The 6000-nt window shown below is 40.9% G+C and overlaps 1 protein-coding gene across 1 annotated transcript in view; it reads left to right on the top strand.

Annotated features, from left to right (window-relative positions):
- The window catches only part of LOC149807047 (choline transporter-like protein 1), a 135581-nt gene that overhangs the window by 41127 nt on the left and 88454 nt on the right, over window positions 1-6000 (top strand). The window lies entirely within an intron of this gene.

Here is a 6000-nt window from a genome sequence, read left to right as displayed (position 1 = left end):
TTAAAACTGTGGTGGTTGTATTTTATTATAATTGTTGTTGTTATTATTATTATTATTATTATTAGTAGTAGTAGTAGTAGCAGTAGTAGTTGCCGCAGCAGCAGTAGTGATAGGGCCGGATTAACACAGTGGCTAATAAGGTCATAGTCTTAGGCCCTTATATTTTGTAAGTCTTTCTTTAGGCCCTCCATTCCTTATTGAAGTAAGAGCTGATGGACCTTCCCTGCTGTTAGCCTTCGGCCCCTTATAACCATAATCCGGTCCTGACTACTATTAGTCATCATGGTCAGTAGCATACTAACGTGGGGGCGAAAGGGGCCGTTGCCTTGGGCACCAGAGGTCTCCGGGCGCAAAACCCCTTTGAGTCATCAATTGCAATATGTACATCCAAAGCCCGAATTCATCAAAAAATGTAACAAGCATGCTTGATTCAAATGATAGATAAATGAGAAGAAAACAAGGTTGGAGAAAAAGACTGTTTCAAGATCCCGAGTTCACGGACCCACATCTGGTATTTCTGACCACAGTTCGTTCAGTCTGTATCCTTATTTATCACTTATATCCAAGTCATGGTTGATTTTTTCTTACGCAAATAAGTAGTTAAGTGGGACACTTTAGCGTCACGTAGACTTCTATGTTAAAAAGGGTCCTAGCACTATAGCCTCAAACTGGAATTGAACATGGGCCTGTTTAGACTCAATAGGAATTGACGATACGGTAGTGGACACTGGCAACAATGTTGCAAGAGGCTGACCTCAATTGACCCGAATACGCGTTACGCTAGGTAGAGAAAAATACAGTAGAGACATAGACATATATAATGCATAGACATAGACTGATGACCATGAATCTATCACACAAACAACTATATAACCGACTAAAAAATTTTAGGCAAGGAAGCAAATCTTTTCGAGGCATATGACTGGTCCTTAAAAAGGGCCTTTGGGTTTCTTCTACTTTCATACAAACCCCAAATAAACTATCCACACAAACATACACACACGACTACAAACACACACTCTACTATCCACACAGAAGGGAAGGGTAATAAAACCCAATATCAACTATCAAAAATATCCCAATATTTACTATAAAACCCCCAATATTTGCTATTTACACAAACGTACACACTCGCATACAAACACACACTCAACTATCCACACAGAAGGGAAGGGTTTTAAAAAGAAACCTCAATATCTATAAAAAATACCCCAATATTTATTATAAAATAACACCAATATATACTATCCATTCAAATGGACTCGCATGCATACAGACCCCCAAATCTAATATCCACACAAACGTACACGAACACAAACAAACACACACACACACACCACAGAAGGAAGAAGAAAATACAAACCCAAAATATACTATTCACACAGAGGGAAGAGGAAAAAACAAATGCAATATCTACTATCCACACACGGGAAGAAGAAAAAAAAAACAAATATACTATCCAGAGACACGGGAAGGAGAAAAAAACAAACACGATATCTACTATCCACACAAACGTACGGGAACGAATACAAACCCCAAATATACTATCGACACAAACGTACGCGAACACATACAAACACACACAGACACATCAGTAAAGGAGTGAGTGTTTATAATCACACTACTCCACATTCACGCCAATTGGCAACTCGAATAGTCTCCTTTTTATAGATTTGGTTAGTCCTGAGAGGGGCTGTTGGTTTTTTATGAGCTTCAGATACACCTGCTTAATGCTGACATCTTTGCAGGCCTGGCCCCAGTCACACAACGTCTACTTCTAGTCCTGCTCCCAATTTACATTTGTTCTTGGGAGCATAAAGGCTGGTTGAGTGGCCTCATCATCCCAGTCTTCACTTTGTGGGATAGTGAAGACTTCCCTCTGTCTTCTATTTTGTAGTCGGGGATGATGGGGTCTCCTTATCTCTGACACTGGTACTTTTGGCTGTAGCAGGCGTTGTTGTGGTTGTCGTGCTGTTTGTAGTGGTGGATGCGTCCTCATCTCAGGCTCGACCTCACACAGAGGTCTCAGTATGAGGTGAGGCAGGATCGTTCTTTTGTTTTCCTACTCCTCTTCTTTCTTTCTCTCCTCTTCCTTCTCTATCCTAGTACTTTCTGCAGTGGACTCCATGGTCAGTTCATCTAGTATGCACCTGGCATACTCCAGGTGCATCTAAAGTTCCAAGAGTTTTGCATTTCTGCTAATTGTTCAAGTTGATGAATCAACGATGGGTAGCCAGACTTACGAGCGCTTCCCTTTATATTTGCCTAGCACGGACGTGAAGGAAAACATCTCCCTGTTACCAAAACTTGCAGGACCCATATCATTACCAAAACAAATATGGAAAGCGCGGACCTAAAAGAAACACTCACATTTTACCTACCATCACAAACTACAAACAAAAACACACCACATTCATTCCATCATTCCATTCAGGCAGTGGACAGGCAAGAAGCAGGACCGGCATACCAGGAGCGGTGAACGGGCGGGAAAGGGCAAAAAACACGCGCAGTAGGAAGACAGAACAAAGTTGTTGTTGTTGTTGTTGTGGGGTTTAACGCCATTTCTCAGCACAAGATAGGCTATACATGGCGGCCAGTATTAATGGTGGAGGAAGAACCCGGGAAAACCCCGGAAAGAACCACCGACCCACGAGAAGCTACTGGCAAGCTTTCTCACATACCCACATTGGCTGAATCTGAGACTCGAACTGGCGCAGACGGACACAGAACAAAGTATGTGTCCATATCACTAGAAATCAAGAGTAAAATTACTCTATATTGCTCGACTACTGACCCTCGCTAACAACGCTGCTGATCACCGAAACTGACATAGAGAGACGGGAGAGCGGTTTACACGTGGCAGCATACCAAGATGGAGGGCAACCAGTAACTACGCACTACCTGAACCATGTCTGCTGACCGGTGATGAACATTGTTACCTGAACGAAGAAAGATGTGGCCTCGCAGGAGTCTAATGGGAAAACTAACCTGGTCAGCTTCCTAATGAGAAAGACGTAATTCCAGGGGTGTTTACCAGAGACGAATGTGATTTCCCTTCTACACCGTAGCAGCTAACAAAATACCGAGAGAAGCCTGCACAACAATAGCAGTCAATGAAAGGATTGAGGGATATAAGATTGCTACCATTGCCTTAATGTATACGGTTTTCGTTTGGCTGAAAACCGTTTTTGATAATATCTCTATTTAAATTCTAATTTAACTTGTTTTGGTACCGCCGTTAAAATTTATATACTTATTTTTACCTATGCGTGATTCAACTTCCTAAGCCATTCCGACTTAACTGATTGGTATTTATTTAGAATATCTAATGTACACTGTATATACTAAATTCAAGCTTGTACGGAATCTATTTTCATTTTTTAATACTTATTATTGATTGGATCAATTGCAGAGGTGGTTAACGGCTAACACATTATTGGTATTATTTTTGTCCATTAGTACAACTGGACTTGATTTGAAATAAGTACGGGCTGGCGTTTTGGGGGGTGCACAACGTCCATGGCTGGCTTTCCGAGTACCTTTTCCTCCTTTACCACGCTCAGACTTCGTACACGTGGCGGTATGTAGAACGATTTCCACCCGCCACAAGACCAAGTGTCCTAATGTGACGTCATCGCTGCTGACCAATCGTAGCGGGCGTCACAAACCGCTTGGGTTGACACCTGAGGCATTTCAATCCAACTTGAAAAATGAGTGCGTGTTACTATTCCCACTCATGATACAATCCTTACACTTACGTTGTTAAGGACTCAATAGTCCTACAACCTAATGGCTTAAATTAAAAAGTACTCTATAAGTACATTAAAGCCTGGGGGATGTGGCACTATTCCTTCCCCCAGGAGTAATTAAAAAGTCACCTGTGGTGACACTAAACAGTGGCACATGCTCTATATGCGCGAAAGCCACTATAATTCAATTTCCATTCCCTTCCAACAAAAACACACCATTTGACAAGACAGGGAAAGGAAGTGTTGATAGACACACTTCTATTTTATGGACATAAAACAAAAGAAACGAAGTGCTTATAGGCATACAAAATAATATGATTGGCAATTGAACTAGTATCTCTTTTCTGGAGTTTTGGAATAGCCCCGAAAAGGGCTGTTTTTGTGGACGGGGAGTTATGGCAATCTTGTATCGTCTAAGATTGCGTCACTGGCGGCAGGCTTTCCCACAGGATATGGTCTACTTCTTCGGAAAGAGAAGGAGAACTCTTCTGTGTCTACATGGCAGTCGACAAATCCATTGTCTGGTTCCTGCTGCTGCTATTGCTGCTGTTCTCTCTACTGTCTTTGCTTCTGAAGTCTGTACCACTCCGTCCATTCTTCTTTCTCCTTTTTGATTTCCTCTCTGAAGAGCTCTTCTATCAGGTCTTCGGTTACTTTCAACATTCTGACATTCTCTATCACTTCAAGCTTCGGTATCAGGCTTTGCCTGACACGATGTGAATTCATGCAAGCTTCGTTCAGCTTGGCTAGTCTTGAACATATCTTCATTGGGGGATGAGTCAACAATGGATGGTCAGACTTACTTACTTCTTACTTAGTTGGATTAAAGTCGCATATGCGACTATTTTATGCGTGCACAGCGGGTTTATAATTTGATCGTGGGGGGAGGGTTCAGTGCCACAACCCCCACGCATTTCTGCACTCAAAGATTGCTAATGATTCAGCTGGCAGTTCTTGGGACTAATTGTCCCATACAACTTAAAATTTATGCTTTTATGAGTGGGAATAGATCCAACACACACTAACAGTCGGTATCAACAGCAATGAGTACTCTCGCCTGTGAACCCACGCGACGGTTGCCCAAGTCGTACACCTGCGATACAGTGTTTATGAATGTTTTCGGCCAGTCACCGATAGGGGTGTCACGCTCTGTTCCCTGGTTTGTATAGCCTGCTGTCATTTTTTTAAACCGATTTCATTGTTTAAAGGTAATGGGATAACTTTGGTTTAATACCGATTTGTTTATTTGAATACCTATTGCTTAAGAGCTATGATTATTATATTCTCTGTGTTATGCTGGGTGATTTGTTGGTAAGTGATTAAGTTTATAGGGTTTTCACTTCCTTCTGGGTCATGTAAGTTGATTATTTGAATATTGTGTGATCCCGTATTAACTATTATTGACTGGAGTTCAAAGGTATCGGTACTACCTTGTATTGTGGTATTGGTATCGTAGTGATGTTAGGTAGAGTTCTGTCGTAAAGATTGCGATACCCCCTCACCGTTTCCCGTTTTTACAATTTTTAAAAATCCCGGGGGAGCAACCTGTGAGCCTGGGTAGGTGTTTTGGGTTCACAGGGAGATGGCTTTCTTGGACACACATGATGTCAGGTTTTGGGTATAGTTCATTGATTTTTTTTTTAGTTTGAGGAGGTTGGTTCTAATTCCCCTACAGTTCCATTGCCATATGATTAAATTACGTTTGATTGTGTTATTCATATTTGTATGGATTCGTTTATAATTTTTGGTTGTGTCATTCATGTTGTTGTAGGTTCATGTATAAAGTTATGTTCTTGATCAGTCTTTTGATTAGCACTAATTTTTCAATGATGTTTTCTAATGATCTTGTTTAATTTTTCCAGTAGGGTCCCTATGGTTTGAGGTGTCTTGGTAGTGAGGTTTAAAATTTATGTTACTAGTTCTTGTATTAATGGTAATGTTATTACAGTGTCATTGTTAGATGGGTTTGTTGCTTAAGGGGGTGTATTAAGTTTTTCCTAAGTCCTGGTTTTTAGTAGTGTTTAAAATGATTTGAGATTTTTCCTTATGAGGGTTGCTGTTTGTTTTATTTTGGTTGTTCGGAGTGATTTTGGTTTTATCACGGGGGGGTGTGTGTGTCAGGGTTTAGGTTTTTATTTGTACATGACTTTAGTGTGAGATTGTTGTTTTCGGGTGAGTTAACATATATTTTGGCAACATAGTAGGGCAGCTGTTTGGCGTTCATTTTTTCGATTATTTGGATTTCTTTAAT

The sequence above is a fragment of the Sinohyriopsis cumingii genome, chromosome 1 (assembly GCF_028554795.1).
Source record: "Sinohyriopsis cumingii isolate HCF-2022 chromosome 1, ASM2855479v2, whole genome shotgun sequence".
NCBI lineage: Eukaryota > Metazoa > Mollusca > Bivalvia > Unionida > Unionidae > Sinohyriopsis > Sinohyriopsis cumingii.
The sequence above is the reverse complement of the archived record's forward strand: the minus strand, read 5'-3'. Positions and strand labels throughout refer to the sequence as shown.